Genomic DNA, 17,097 nt, shown 5'->3' with positions numbered 1-17,097 from the left:
ACACATATGAACAGAAAATGATGCTGCCACTTCTAATTATCGAACGCTAGCGGGCAAAAATCGTGATCCGCATGTCCAAGCAACCCACGGGGGTGATTCACAGATGCGTTCACCACGATGACGAGGCACTGACGTTAAATACGGTGCCGCCTCAAGAGATAATCTGATATCCTACGAATTTCGTGCTATGAAACGACAGACGGCGGCTTCATGAAATGGGCATATAGTAATTCCGCGTGAAAAGGCAACGAATTACTTTTCTGCAACACTCTACTTCCATCATATCTTACACGAGCTTCATTGTTATTCATTGCTGCTAGTGCACAGCCAAATTTTTTTGTCTGCATGATGTGCTGGTCTCACGAAATTTTGTGCACAATGACAGGAAACACGCAAGGCAGCTTTACAACCGTGAGTGCCTTCGTGATAAGGCACGCTGTTTAGATGACATTTTTCACCAATTCACCATGGCACCGCAACTGAAACTAAGCCCCCAGAAGAATTGAAGACCAGCATAATTTCCCTCTAATCCACGAATTTAGTTCTTTCCGCAAATTAAGCACTGAGCGCCTGCTTTGGTTCTGCTCCTCCTTCCCTAGAAAATAGGAGGGAAGAAGATGAAGGAGGGGGAAGGGGGCAAACACGTTAGCCTCACCACCCCTCCAAGCAGTACCCCTTCCGAGGGCAACCGAACGCGTGCCTGACACTCGAACCATCCTAGCTATTGCCACAATGCCAGGTCTATGTTTCCATTAGCCGTAATTTTGCGAAAAATACTTCCGAATGTTGAACGTTGATAAAGGATTGCTTCAGGGCAGAAAAACTACATGCAGAAAAGAGAAGCGCACACAAGAGATACAAGATAAACACTAATAATTTACAGCTACGCTAATGAAAAATAGGCACCCGAGCGCTAAAAGTGGAGATTATGTGGTTTATCCCCAAATAATGCGAGTGGATTGTACTCGACAAAATGGAGCTCTTTTCTGGAGGGTGCACCGAGTTTCGCATGATGATCTTATGCGGTGCTGCAGAGGCTTGGTGTCTAGGGTGCCTCGATGCCAGCGCTGGTTGGAGACAAGTTAAGCGACGCCGCCATATTGCATCACAACTGTCCTCTCCCATGTACCGCGAAATGCTCGACTGGTAGCCCAGTGTAGCTCTCGCTGCAAAAGGCCGTTCAAGTTAAAGCACAATGAAGCGCATGATAGCATGAACGGCGCCGTTACAAACGCTAGCACCGCTGATCCCGTGTGATTCAATATGGCGGAACCGCTGAAGTTGTCTCCACCCTGACGGCCCTGGCATCGAGGCACCCTATTGGTGTCTGAAGATCTTGCCCGAAGATGAATCTGGCCAATTCACAGGCAGTGTATCAAGATGAAGTGTTCGAATGAAATGCGTCACGTCGACTAGCTCATTCAGTTGCCTCAGAATGGGCAAAAGTTTCCACTGATTCTTCGGCAGAGCGACAGGAGCCCGGTCGGCTCCACATGTGATTGCAGACAACTTAGATCACGATTGAGCAGACAGAAAGAGATTTACTCAGCCAGCAAAACCATTCCCATCACTCTTGTGCTCCTACCGAGCGCAGCTGGGGCGCAGCGTAAATTACCGAGCAAATTTATTTTTATTTGATGAAATGTAAAGTTTCTTGATATTCCCTCTCTTCGGGCAGGAATTTCAACTAAGAGAACAAAAACGCCAACCGAAACTTGGTGCTAGTTGCTAAGAAGGCTAAAAACACATTCAGTATCTACAAGAAAGTTTAACGAAGTTTTTCTCATTGAAGCCGAAGTGAGTCCTATTCTGTTAAACACTTTTTAGTTCTCGTTTTTCAGTTCTCTTTAGAGTTATTTTCATTTGTACTGTGTCGCACGCTCAAAAAAGATAGATGTTATAAAGCCTAAAGGACCTTTCCGCTTCGGTACGCACACTCTGTACGCAGCTCACCATGGAATGCAAAAGATCTTCTGCCCTCTTAAGAATTCCCTTTAGACGACATTTCTGTCTTTTTAAAATTAACTTTCCTCCTCACGCGGTGGTTATCTCCTGCGTAAATACTGCAAATTTTCAATGAAAATGGGCGATCTATGGAAGAATGCAAGTTGAACGTCTCAAGTAACAACAGCGCCTCCCGTTCAGCCTGTGAACCAAGTTCTCCTGGTGCGTAACCTGCAATAGGACCTATCTCCATTCCAGTCCCAAGAAAAATAAATTATTTAGAATACCTGACCAGATTTAAACATCTTTAGGGCTCTATTCAAATCCTGACTGCCAAACACTAAGGGAATTTTGGAGCAGTAACAAAATGTACTTCGACGAACAAGAGGTCATCGTTATATGAGCCGATGTTATAAAAATACTTGTCCGACAAAACAAAAATTTAAACTAACCAAGCAAAATAACTGGTAAAACTCGTCACTCGTTCGCTCAATTTATATAAATTCGAATATTAATACGTTTTACCTACACAGAGCTCAAGCAATAGAATTCATTTTAACCTGTGTGCTATTTCGAACCTGTGTGTGATGTGCAGTTTTACACATAGAGTTACACCTAGCTATTTTCGGAACGAGTTCTGAACGTATAATTTCTTTTTCAGGAACCTGGACAGCAAGCACATTCTGTTTAACATAGAAAGCTTCCTATAAAGGCGTGACCCTTCTATGCGCTTAGAAAAAAATTGAATGGGACGCTTAAGATCCACCTTAAGTGCAGCTGCGGTAGCGTAATGAATTATTTCCCATATAAGCACAGGGTCATTCTATAATTTACATTCATAGATACCTGGGAGTCCTCATAGCCCTTCTGGCGCAGTGGTGCAGCGATTAAGCGACGCGCCACTCCCCTGTTTTGGCTGGTGCTCCTTGCGCTGGGTCGTGTGTGGCCTAGGTTGCTCTGTCGCCTGCTACAGTGGGCACTTTGCTCTCTATCTGATTGGCAGTTTGTAACGACACCGCAAGATCACGTGAATTAAATGGCCCATCTGCCTCCTAGGTTGCTCTCTGGGCTCTACCTGGCAGAGTCATGCTCATTATTTTTCGCTCACAACGCCAACGCCACCCAGGCAGCACGCACTATTGAACTAATATCGGAAGTATGCTGGCTAGGCCCGCTCCTATATAAAACCACTGCTGACTTCATTGCTCCAGTATTGGCAGTCTAACGATGGCCCTACTTGTAACATGTCCCCTCATTATTAGCAGTCATTATACCCCCGATGACAGCCATGCTTGTCTGCCGCTTCCCATATTCGCAATGCCAGTTCATTACACGTCCGACGATGGCTATACTCGTCCGCTGCTTTCCCTGTTTCGCAGTGCCTATCCATGACACACCCAACAATCTCCTTGCTACCTTGGATGGCATTATTTTCAACCTGTTTTGGTATTTTTTTCTAGCTTGGTTATTTGTGATCAGTTGCCCATTTTAATGACCCAAAACAGCTTCATTCTTCGAAGCAAAATTGTAAAAATGAACGAAACAATGTTTTTCGTCACTCCAGAAAAGCATCACCGTTTATATCTTCTTTCCATCCGAGCTCAGTGCTTGTAAAAATTCTTCAGTTACTTATGTCGCACCACAAAAAAATTGGCATCTATATGACGATTGGAACGGTTCTGTTTTACAGCAATTGACGGTTTGAAGTGGAATTTATTTTTTTAGAACTCTCGTATTTCTATATTTATCGCGCCACTAAGAGTAGCATTTGTATATTTTCATAGAGATAATAATGTATACCTTTTTTCACTGCATAAAAAGTGTTACACTGGATAAGATTACGCATTTTTCACCGTTTTCTTGCTTCTACTGCAAAAATAACGGTAATAACCCCTGTACACACTTTTGGAAAAATGCAAGCAATGGGTTCATAATTTGTTCCCACTTTTAATAATTTCCTTAGGTGTTCAATAAGTTTACCATTATAATAGTTACATAATTTATTATACCTGTATTACTGGAGCTCTTCATTGCAGTAGGCAGGCTGTGCGCCAAAGAAAAATATTTATTCACACGCAAATCGCAATACGGTGGAAATGTAGAAACTTTTATCATCACAACAAAGAAATCGATAAACAAAGCACAACAACGCCCCGCCGCGGTGGCTCACTGGTTAGGGCGCTCGGCTACTGATCCGGAGTTCCTGGGTTCGAACCCGACCGCGGCGGCTGCGTTTTTATGGATGAAAAACGCTAAGGCGTCCGTATGCTGTGCGATGTGAGTGCACGTTAAAGATCCCCAGGTGGTCGAAATTATTCCGGAGCCCTCCATTACGGCACCTCTCTCTTCCTTTCTTCTTTCACTCCCTCCTTTACCCTTCCCTTACGGCGCGGTTCACGTGTCCAACGAAATATGAGACAGATACTGCGCCATTTCCTTTCCCCCCCAAAACCATTATTATAAGAAGGTTCGCCAATGGATTCTTACTGCCATCCAAGGAACACTATTGCAATATTTTCTAGGAACGACTGCACCATACCCGCTTTTATGGTGTTAATGTGCTGCAACAAACAGATTCAATTGCAGTTATATGTACCTTCTAATTTTTCCAGAGAAAATAATAAAAAAATCCATGCCCTTGCAGCATTATGGACCAGCTTGAGGAAGACTTTGATTGTGACACTAACTCCAACGAATAGCTTGTACACAAACACAGGGTAGCTTATGCTGAACATCCATAAACTTGACAGTACGAAAGTTGTAGAGTGAGCCGCAGTGGTGAGCCTTCTGAGTAGTCATCCCCGCTAGACGAACAGGTTCTCAGGCACCTCAGGATTTCTTTCCGAGAGCGGCACGCCTGGTGCGAGTCTGCATTTTACACAAAAACAGTACAACATTTCATATAAGTTTACATTGCTCAATGATACTTATAAAATGACAACATATTTCTCATAAATGTTGTGTGATATTGTGCATGCCAACGCTAACGGAAAGAATAAAATGTGCTCATAGGGAAAGCAAGCACCGCCTGTTATTGTTTGAACCTTTCCAAAGAGGTCATTGTGTTTTCATGGAAAATAGCTCTAAACGCCATTACAAAAGTGATGTTTGAGCTAGAAAGGTACCTGTAAGGAAATGTATTGAAGGTGGTCAGGACATGCAATTATTTGTGCATGAACTGCTGCAAACTAGTGCAACCCACTGGCCTGACTGGAGATTTAACTGACTATAAATGGCACAAAACACCACGACAACAAAGACGAAACTATACCGAAGGAGCACAAGTAGTCCGCCCAATATTGCAACAGGATTGTGCCACGGATTATATCCGTGAGTGGAATATGTATCCTCTCAATTTCTTCTTTCATTAACTTTAGCGATGATGTGCTTGCGAGGGTAGAAGAGTTCGTATATATGATGCACGCCTCATATATCTCGCGCCTGGGCTATCGGCTATATTTCTTCAGAATTTTACAACGTCGAAAGCGCGGAATGCACTCACAGTCCAACACGTGTCTTGCTTTCTTGCTACCATATCCTGTCTGCGTTGACGTAATGCGCCATTAGACGAATGTTGACATGAAGGCCTTTTTTCCCAACATATATGACAAGGAGAGTTTGTATAACAAAGACATTTTGTAAACAAAATCAATGTCGCATGCTGTGAATTTGTCTCTGTGCTTCGTCTTACACCAGGCTGTTTTTCAAACACCTTTGCTGGACGCATTGCATGATCAGTTCACAGCAGCCCGGCCGACAAGTTTCTTTAGCGCGTAACTGACACCATGCCCATATAGCATGACAGCTAAATTCCTAAGCTGCTGACGGTCAATACACGATCTGTTTAGGGCATTTTCCACTGAGTCTGTAGCCACAGCCTTTTTCTCGACTGCGGAACTTAACAACAGAACATATGGGCCTTTCCGATGTACAGTCATAGATCGAGAAACTATAGCTGCTCCTCCACTGGCATTTCTCTGGTCAGCCCAAAATTGGCAAGAACTTCGGAGGTCTTAAAAATGTCAACAATGTCGTTGTGTTTCCCTTGGTTAGCTTGTGGATTACTGGGAAGTCGTACACAAAACAGAACGTCATTTTCATATTGGTGTCACGAAGATCTTCTATTGGCGATCTTGACAGGCCAGAAGAAGGTCACTGATAACTAATGCAACGCAGGAACAGCTGCATACTCTTTGCCACTGAGTGTAAAGATAATCATTAAACTGTAATTAGGTAGAACGCAAATTGATGGCTAACAACTCCAGGAATTGATCCGCATTAATTCTGCATTAGTTATTTAATCTTACTACTCCCATGGAATCAATTCCTTCTCTTACCAACTCAAACAAGGCGGTACGTGGCAGCTTGTAATTTAAGTCCTTGATTAAAATGGAGCAGTCACTTCTGGACAGCTGTTCGAGAGGAATGCGGACTGGATTCTTTACCAGGAAAATTTTTCCACTGTAAACAAGGACAGCATTTCTAGCAGATACCACCCTAAGAGTAGCCGCCACGATCGGTTTTGAGAGATAATTGCACCGAAAGGCCAGTTATCCTTGTGTGTTAATTCCATGAATAAAGTACTAAGGCATAGGCCTTCAACTGTCTTCACAGCCAGCCGTAGTTCGGTCAAGTTGCTGGCTTCACACAACTTTTTGGGCTTCGTTCTTCAAAGTTTGGCTCTTAACCTTCTATTGCAGCTTGCAGAAGTTCTGCGCAATGGCTTCTTTTGTTTTTTCAGAAAGTATCTGATATTATAGGCAACACGTCCAGCAAAGGTGCTTCAAAGGCAGCCCTGTGTAAGAAGAAGCACAGAGACAAATTCACAGTATGCGACAGTGGCTAAGTGTAAAAGATCCCTTTGTCATGAGGAGCGTATTACGCTGGGGAATAACGTCGGTGTGTCAACATTCATCTAATGGAACATGTCGACAAACCAAAAAGGACATGACAGCATGGTAGCAAGACACTTATCGGACTACGAGTTTATTCCACAAGTTCGAGAATGTAAAAGTATCAGGGAATGTAATCGATTGCTCATGCGCAAGCTATACCAGACGTACATCACAGATAAGAAGTGTCCAAACTGCGTAAGCCCATATCAGTAATGTTAACAAAAACATTGGCTATCTGGGTAAATAATTACAACAGGTGTGACAAAATGATGATTCCATGACTTTTCTCCTCCGAATTTTGGATGGTGCTTCCTGTATTTATTTTCAGCAAATCAATAAATTCCTAAGTTGTATGTCGGGTGGTATCTCTGTCTTGCCTGTGTCCTGTTACCCAGTGTGCTGTTTTGCCAGGCTAAATTACTGTAACGCCTGAAAAGATGAAGTCTAGATCTGGAATACGACCTCAAGGGGGTTCCAAGCAGATGTTTTTTTTCTGCACCCACTCTTGAAAAATACATAACGATAAAAGTGTGCATTTCGAGATCAGAAACGTTAGCTGTGGCATCACAATGTTCGCAACAAACAAGTCGCGCCAATTTTTTACTTCACGAGTTCTGGTTCCCTTCCTTTAAGGCATTCATGCTCTAAGTAGTAAACAAAAGTTCACGCAAGATAACTAGAATAAATCATTTCGCAAACATCGCTACTGTAAAATGGTGTTAACGAATGGCCACATTCATCATTAGAACAAGCTTGCATTGCACCTGCATTTGCTAATGAAATGCAGCACGAAAATACCAAGCAGCCAGTGGAATGCATAAATCTTTCTCGGAAACTTAGTAAAGGTACAAGCAGTCATACCAATCCACTGGTCCAGTTGAGTGTACTGTTCAGGAGCAGCAGTGTTCATATGGGGTGAATGCCTGCACCAAAAATTAGTTCCAAAGCAAAACAAGTTTGCACAAAAGAGGCATAGTAAACAGCATGATATGGAACCATTACAATTATGCAAGCAGAAAAAATTGCCTTCGACCTCCAATATTAATCGAGCTAGAAAAATAACACAACGGCTCCTTCAAACCACCACACAGTCGGCATTTAATTGTCATTGAGTGATTGCAGGTCAACTGATCCAGACTTAGTACTCGACCATCTTCGACTTCTGTATAAAAAATCATGCCTTATTGCATCACTATGAAAAACATTAGCCCAGCTTCTTTTTGACGAATAAATTTTTTCGTGTCGTGGCCACCATCTTCTGTTTCGAAGTGGTAGCCAAACCTAACTTTGCAAATGATTTGTAAAAAAAAACATTGTTATGCATGACTGTTAAACTTTTTGATATATAAATACAAGATATTGCGCTTGCATATGCAGTAAATTGAACGTATTTTGTATCAAACAAAACATGGAAGAAGGTACGCACAGAATATGAAAATAAATGTTTTTTGTTAAATTTTAAATTCACGCAGAACTTATTCGGACTATTTTTCTAAGCCATCCAGAAGAAAAATAAGGCAAGAAAAATGTTTCAGAGAGCAAAAAGCATAAGGCATGTCATCAAAATAATACTAAATTTCAAAAATTTGCTTTTTGAGATATTCAGGAACCTATTCTATAACGAGGGGACCTTAATGAAATTCTGAAAGCTTGGATGTTGCACAATAGCGTTTAATGACATTTATATCTAGCAGTTTATTAGCAGCAATTTTGTTTTAAGTGGGAAAACAATTTTGCTGGTTGAGTCCTGTGTTCAACATCGACATTTCGCTGTGCCTTCTCCTTACTGCACCAAAGTATGCCGCCTGGTGCAAATATACGCAAAACGAGCACTCCACTGCTCGAATACAATGGTGTGCTGGGCTTAAATGCTGCCAGGTTCGGCAATAACGCTGAAGGGTACATTTACAAAAATAAAAATTAAGTGGCCGGATGGAAAAACTGCTATTGTTCCTCAACACAAACAGTGCTGAGCCGGGAAGCACACTTTGTAGTGAGACCAATCGGAGTTAAAAACCTCTGCTACTAAGAAAATAATTTCCATTTTTCTGTGGGAAGGTCTTTTTCTCCACGTCACATGCGAATTGTGCTCGTGACTGCACTAGAGGAACTGTCAGGCCCTTGGCAGAAGAAAGTATTCAAAGGCTGTACAAAGGTGAAATACAGACCCTCTATGAGCGGTTTAGATGTATTCAGTAGCCACATGCAGTAGCTAGGCCGTCTGCTTGGCTTGGCTTGTCTACGCTGCGGCTCGCGCGAGGCTCGCGGCGACTGACACGCATCTGGCGCTTGGACAGGTATTCGCCTGGCTGGAATAAAGCAGTCCGGTTGGCGTCTCATCGCTCCTGCTTTCTTCAACTCACCACAAAAGTGAAATACTGGCCATCTATGGGCTGTTTAGATGGACAGAGAAAGCTATCAAGCGTGTTGTAGCCCTCTGAGTGCTCCAACAAATTATTGTAGAAAACGAGAGTGAACTCACTAGGCAGTTTACAAGAGCACTACCACTCAGAGGAGTACGCAAGTCTCACCATATCCAGCCTTTATCTCTCTCTCAATGGAGCATACTGGACTTACATCATGCTCGAGTTGAAAGTGACAAAATGTGAGTGAACATGCGAGCCGACCTTTCAAAACAAAATATGAGGAGCATCCACCTGGAGCACCGCGAAGCGAGAAATGCTGGGGTTGAACGCAGGTACACAAATTGCAAAATTATTTTCTCTCCTAAATGAAAAATCGTTCCAATTAAACGTTCAGAAAAAAATCCCATTTCCATTAGAAAACAAATGTGGACCACCTCACTGTGCACGAAATGGATAAATACGCCTCAGAAATAGAATGTTTTGGCTGACATGCCGTACGTATTTTTCATCTCTGAAACAATTTTTCAGCTTCTTTGTCTATCAGCTTTTGTGTTTATCAGCTTGTTTGTTGTTATTGTTGTGTTGGGTTTTATGGAACATAGGCAACTGAGGCCATCATGCACCAAGCACAAGGTATAGGAAATGTTTTTTGTTGAATATTATCGAAATGTAAAAATGTCATCCACACAATTGGCACTTATTCGTTCAATGCAGGGTTTCAGAAAACTGCATTCAACAACACACAAATTGGTTTGCGATAACCCTGTGCTGACAAAGAATTAGCAAGAATGTACAAATAAATGAGGGCATGGTTAGGCTATGTTCCCTGTTTCATGAAGCCTCTTGATGAAGAAAAGAAGGGAAGGTGAACCGAAAGAGAACCTAACATACAACATAAACAAAAGCTTGCCAAAAAGCTTCACCGTAGCTTTGCTTCCATAGTGCTCATGAATATTTCCCAGTGGCAACAAGGTGAAAGCCTTGGACTCCCATGTAGATGTAGATCTTTTCACCTGCATACATCAATTTAATACAATCACTAATGCAGACAGCCAAAATTTATTAATTAGGTCACAGTGGCCAAGCAATCAAGCTTTCAATAACTTTAAAAAGCAAGCTAAATATACCTAGCTTGAACAGCACCAGATTCCATAATCTGGGTGCCGTTCTAAAAACAGCTAAAAAGCAAAATTGATGGCAGCGCCGAGAAATTACAAAGCGGCCTGATGCGCAAAACGACCGGCAGTCAGCGCCTGTGCAGGAGACAAAATTGATAGTTTATCTCAGACGTCACGCTTACGCAATGCATTTTGCGCAGAGATAAGGTACAGTCCCTATACGCACAGCTGCAGAAATTACCACGCACAAATAAACCTCAAGGCAAGGAATTTGACAAAATAGCGATAAATGGTTTCAAATTTGACAGAACACACATACCAGAGCTTTTAAGCAGCATGCGGCAGTACTCCGCGACACTCGTTTCGTCTAAAACACTGCTGTGTGCACAATGGTTCTCGGCGAACTCTGTTCAGCGCTGCTTCTCTCGCTAGGAAACAAGGAAAGAGTGGCCTCTCGCACTGCAGTTCTTGGCACTTAGGTACTAAGAAGGGGCACGCCCTGAGCCCGCTCTTCCAAAAAATAACCTTTCGAAAATGGGAACCAGCATGCATGAAGATACAGGACTGCTTACCATTAGAGGTAGGTGCACAGTCGTGCCGAGCTGCTTCACGTCTCCACATCACGGCAACCCTCGTATTTCTCACTCACGTCGACTTCAGGACAACGATTGCTTCATTAAAAATACATTCTGGCGCATGAACGCGCGCCCGAATGAACTTCCCCTGTGCTTTCTGACTTTAAATCTGATTTTCTGACTTTAACGTCTGACCTTAAATGGTCATCTCATATCTCCAATATCTGCTCCTCTGCAAGGAAAAAGCTTTGCTTCTTAAAACATAAAGTTGGCATTTGTTCAAGAGTACAAAACAATTGTTAGACCAACTCTTGAATACGCCAGCATAGTATAGGACCCACAGACCTCAATCAACATTGAAAAACTAGAAAAAATCCCGAGATTAGCAGCAAGGTTCATATATAACCGGTATAAGCAAAGGAACTCTCCGTCCGCCATGTTACATGAAGCAGCCCTTGAGCCATTGGCTGGAAGAAGAAAGGCTGCCCGGCTGCGTTTTTTTCACTCTGTATTTTCAAAAAACTGAGTATTCAGCGACAGGACTACTTCGGAAGGAGCTCAATAAGACCTTCACTTCACAAACATAGTTATAGTATCAAGCCAATATTTGCCCGCACGAACTTCTACAAATATTCATTTTTCCCGAAAACAATATCTGTCTGGAAATTATTATTATCCCTGCCTCATGATTCACCTCTCCTTTCTTCAACCTTTTGAGAGCCTATACATCTGACTGTACGGTTAGAAATGATGATTATTTATTAACAGTGCATAGTGTGCTTTTTTTCTATGTGCCTGTGCTTGGGGCATGCAGTTTCACAAAGTGTATTTGGTTTATAACCTTGCCTATGTATGTTAGTTTCATTTTGCAAATTGTAACTTCACCATTGCTGCTGATTCTAAGGCATAGTGCTTACTAAGAAATGTATGTACCCTCTCCTGTTTGGACCGAGTCGGTTTGCAGAAGTCTGTAAATAAAATAAATAAATAAAATAATTTTTAAAATGTCAGCGACCGTCACCCTTTCTGCCAATCTAGATAAAGAAACGCATTCGGGAGAGCTTCCAAAGGCTGTTTCTGCCCTGACACGTCATATACGGTACTTGGAGAGCATTGAACGAACCTACGCACGTCCCCAGTTATATACGCACACTAAAAACACTTCAGTTCTCTACCGCACCTCGAAAAACGCGGTCAAAAACGCATTCAAGTCAACCGCTGAAGAGCGCGCACCACGACGCCGTGACGACGCTCCGACATTATTGCAGGCTGGATAAAAAAGAACCAACAGAGGCACGACGGTACCGGTGGACGCCTGGCAGCAGAAATTCAGTTTCGCTTTCAGTTTTGCCTTAAATGTGTACGGCAGCTGGAATGCGTTTGCAGCATCGAAGCAGCATACAGAGTATTGCTAACAGTTGCCAGGTATAGAAAATTTTAGAACCCAGTTATAGAAACGCCAACCTAATTATGTACTGGATCTAGCTGGTTGAGGTAAGAATGTCTCGCTGACCCATACACTATGCATCCGTAATCCAGGGTAGAGCGTACTACAGAGCGGTATATTTGTAAGAGACATGTCCTATCGGCTCCTGAGTGCTTTCTCGACCGCACTTTTAGTCTGTTCAGGGATCGAGAAGCCTTCTTTTTCAACGCATTTATGTGAGGCAGGAAGGTGAGCTTTCTGTCGAATGTTATACCTAAAAATTTATGTTCTTTTTTCACGGGTAAGTCTATTTTGTTCAGGTTTAAGGTGGGATCTATCTGCATGCCTCGTCTGAGTGAGAAAAGAATAGAAAACGGAAGCCATTTTGGTCTTCCCATGTTGCCAGTTTATTGTTTGCTGTATCTCTCATTCCCATGTTGGTGTATTCGAGGTTGTGTAAGCTATTTGAAGATCATCTACATAGACAGAATATATCACGGACCTTGGGATTATTTTCCTGATAGAGTTAATTTTTACAATAAAGAGCGTTGTGCTGAAAATACATCCTTGAGGTACTCCGGTTTCTTGGTTAAACTTGCTTGAAATGGTTGAGCCTAGGCGGACATGAAATGTACTTTGAGACAAAAAGTCTTTAAGGCAGTTCAACACCCTGCCGCGGATGCCCAGTTCAGCCAGGTCCTGAATAATCCCAAACCTCCACGTTGCGTCATACGCCTTCTCTAAATCGAAGAAGACAGCGACACAATGATGTCTGTATATAAAAGCCCCACGAACAGTGTTTTCAAGACGAACCTGGTGGTCGGTGGTGGAGCAAGCCTTTTTTAAACCGCATTGATGGACATCCAGAAGCTCCCGGTCTTCTAATACCAATGATAGTCTGATATTCAATACACTTTCAAAAGATTTTGCTAGACAGCTAATCAGAGCTATGGACCTATAGCTGTTAGGAAGGGTGGAGGGTTTTCCGGGTTTTAATGGTAGAACAATAATGGCCATCTTCCAGGCTTCGGAAAGCTTCCCCGATACCCATACTTTCTTCAAGAAATTTAAAAGTGCCTCCACAGCCGGTTCAGAGAGATGAGCCAGCATTTGATAATGTATTTCATCTGGACCAGGTGCAGTTTGCTTTCCAGCGGACAGTACTTTATTAATTTCTTGGAATGAAAGTAGTTTATTATAGGGTTCATTTGAACTGCCACTTGTCGGGAGTCTTTTTTTCAGCTGTCTTTTTGTATTTGAGGAATGAATCTTTATAGTGAGATGAACTGGAAACTGCGGAAAAATGTTCACCGAAAATATCTTCCTGTTCTTCTAAATTTGTCTGTATGCCAGGGGTTGATAGAAACGGATCTGTGAATGGGGAGTAGCTGCCATTTATCTTTTTTACCATCTCCCAGATTTTTTTTGACGTAATAGACCGGTTTATTGAGGACACGTAACTTTGCCATGAACTTTTCCTGCATTACGGCGAATGTATCGAGTTTTTGCTCTGAACTTTTTGAACTTCATAAAATTCTACTGCGCTGGGTACCTACGTGAAATTCCGCATGCTTTGTTTTGCTTCTTTTTTGCATCTCGGCATTCTTGTGTATACCAAATTTTGCGATTCTGCTTTACTACTCCAGATGATCGAGGAATTGCTAGGCGTGCAGCGGTTAAAATACAGTTTGTGATAGGTTCATTCAGTTCATCTATGCTGAGGTCGTCTGAAACTATTTTATCTAAGCTTGCCCTTTCTCTAAAAAGTGCTCAGTCGGCTACATGTAACTTCCATCGTCAGGGTTTCGTTCGGGTGAAATGGGGTAGGGATCTAAGGCTTATTATTACAGGGAGGTGATCGCTGCCGTACGGGTTATCGGTGACATCGCATTTAAAATCACAAAAGAGAGAGAGTCAACTAAAAGATAAATATATGGAGCTCATTTTTCCCGTGCTCGGAGAGCAGTATGTATCTTTGCCGGTGTTTAGGAGGCAAACATTACTACTTAGAATAACATCTAAAATATGCCCTCCTGTATAAGTGCGTATACTTCCCCAAAAACCGCAGTGGGCGTTAAAATCAACTAGCAGATATGGTTCCTGTAGCTGTCTTAAAATGAATTCTAAATCAGGAAGTGTTACTGTTAGGTGTGGTTCAAGATATACGGTACATATTGTGAGTGTTTTAAATTGAAGGATGATGACTGCGACGGCTTCGTATTTGGTTTTGTTTGACCTCGCGGGTTGCTACACCATTCTGGATGACAATAGCAACACCTCCAGACAGCTTGCTTGCTTGCTCTCGGTCAAACCGAAAGTCATTGTACTTGATTAAAATATTTTTTGGACCTAATTTGGTCTCCTGTAAGCATAATGCCACCAGAGAAATTTGTTTAAAATTTCTTTTATGTCATCGCAGTTTTTGATTAGTCCTCGGCAATTCTACTGTATAAGGAACGCCATGTTTGATGAGCGTAGTTAAAACTTAAGATACCGGTTTTTGGGGTGCCAGTGCTGGGGTCTTTTTCTTTTTCGCTCCAGACAGTTGTACCTCTGCTGCAGCAAATGCGAGTTCTGAGTTGTGTCCATCGCCTCACTGGAGGCTCTGGACTTCCGCGGTGCACCCGCGGGTGTACGGTTCGCGGGCTTCTCCCGACTGGGGGAAGCCTTGCGGGCGGCCGACTGAGGGGCTGGTGGGCCCTTGTTTAGAGGTGGCATTACAGCCTTCGCTGCGTCTGCCGTGGGCGGGGGTGGCCCTGCCTCAGGCTTTGCCTGGGCAGTGGCCGAAGCCTGGTGTGGTGTGCTGCCCCTGCGCACCACATCGGCGAAATTTGTTTTTGCTGTGAACTGGAAGGCTTAGGGGAGTCTTTTTCCTGCTTCGTGAAAAGCTCTGTTTCCCTTTGTCTTTATGGTTATTATTTCCTTCTCTCTCTTCCAGGTCGAGCACGACCTCGAGTACGCGGGATGATCCCGTTCGAAGTTCACGCACAGTGGTGCAGCACTGCAGTCCACGGATTCATCATTGTTTGACGAACATTTGGCACATGTTTCGCGGCCACGACAGCTCTGTGAGCCATGACCAAATCTTTGACATTTGAAGCAGCGTCTGGGGTTTGGTATGTATGGTCTTACATTTATTTTAAGATATCCTACTTCTATGGTTTCGGGAAGTTGGCTGGAGGCAATGGTCACGACTATGTGTTTTGTTGCTGTTTCCTTGTCGTCTTTTCGGATTTTGATACGATGGACTTCTGTGCCGTTCTGCTCTTTCAGACCCTCGAACATCTCTTCTTCAGAAAGTTCAGGAAATCATGTTCAGATATTACTCCTCTGGCTGTGTTCAGTGATCGGTGTGTAGTTAGGGTTAGGACACTAAGGTTGGGAGTTTTGAGTATTGTGCTTTGTCGCGGATTTGGATAAGGAGGTCACCACTGGCTAACTTCGTCACCTTGTAGCCAAGGCCCAGGGCCTCAGTAAGAGATTGGGAAACAATGAATAGAGAGCTTTTTCTAGCTGGTTGCTCTGCGTCTTCACTGTGTACAACATGATACCTAGGGAAATGTTCTTTTGTTTTTTGGAAACATTGGGCAGTTTTGTCTTCGGTCCGCAATCTTTTTAGAGCGCGATCATTTTGTGAGGGAGGCGGAGCCATAAAGTGTGTTTAATATTCGGTCATGATGCTAGCCGTCCACCATAGAGCCCAACTTGGAGACGGGACAGGAACTTGCAAGCAAGTCTTGCCCACGCCAGCTGTAGACCCCAACTATAACTCGATATGACACTACTCAGGGTAGTTGGTCACACAAGGCTAACCCTCGCGACCAGGAAGAAGGAAAAAGTAATTAAGAGAGGAGAAGACAGGAGGGTTGCGAGGGAGAAGATAGGAAAGTGAAAGATAGAGGAGAGGACAAGAGAAGGCGACTGCCGATTTCCCCCGGTCGGGTCAGGCCGGAGGTGCCGTCTACAGGAAGCTAGGGCCAAAGTGGTGTGTTGCCTCCGCCGAGCGGCCTTAAAGGTCCAAACGCTCGGCATCGGGTCAACCACCAGGATTCCCTTTTCCCCGGATACGGCGATGCCACGCACGGCTAGGTGCGGATGCTCGGGTCAGTGGTGATGCGCTGTTCACCATCATCCCCTTGCGAGGATGTCCCTGCGAATGCTCGGGAACGCGTGGTGTCGCCACTCACCATCGCCTGCAAGCTGCAGACGCCCCCCTGCGGGGACCGAGGGACACTTAGCTCGCGAATTACCAAGGAAGAAGAGAGGCAAGATAGAGGGCCTAAAGAAGTCCGGTGGGAAGGCGTCGGACGCGAGGCTCGCAAATGGGAGAATTTGGGTACTACGAATGACGCGAGCTCGAAGCGGCGTCGGTGGTCAAGAACGACAATGATTTGTCTGAGGAGGCGGCCATTGTTCTGGCCGCGCTCACCTTCACGGGCGGGCGCGAAACTTGATTTTCAAGCGCTCAGAAGAATTATTCAGGAAGGTCGGGTCTCGGGCTGTGTATCGAGCATTCTTAAGGATGTAGCAGTGCCACGAATTCAGGGGCGCTTTGAAAGAACATCACGCAAATAAAACAGCATGCGTTTAAACAACGCACACAAAACAGCACAGCGACAAAACCGCGCAGGGAAAAAACGGCGGAGCGACAGAAGAGCATGGCGACCGAACAACACACGGAAATAACAGCACGCGTCAAAATAGCACACCAGACAAAACGGCGCAATAACCAAACAACTCAGCGAAAAAAACAGCATGATGACAGAAGGGCAC

General features: G+C 43.7%; 1 protein-coding gene across 1 annotated transcript in view; it reads right to left on the bottom strand.

The window, feature by feature from the left end:
* LOC144129564 (uncharacterized) overlaps positions 1-17,097 on the bottom strand; it is a 920,144-nt gene that overhangs the window by 75,457 nt on the left and 827,590 nt on the right. The gene's annotated exons all lie outside the window — the stretch shown is intronic.

Source organism: Amblyomma americanum, chromosome 4, assembly GCF_052857255.1.
Source record: "Amblyomma americanum isolate KBUSLIRL-KWMA chromosome 4, ASM5285725v1, whole genome shotgun sequence".
NCBI classification, from domain to species: domain Eukaryota; kingdom Metazoa; phylum Arthropoda; class Arachnida; order Ixodida; family Ixodidae; genus Amblyomma; species Amblyomma americanum.
The sequence above is the reverse complement of the archived record's forward strand: the minus strand, read 5'-3'. Positions and strand labels throughout refer to the sequence as shown.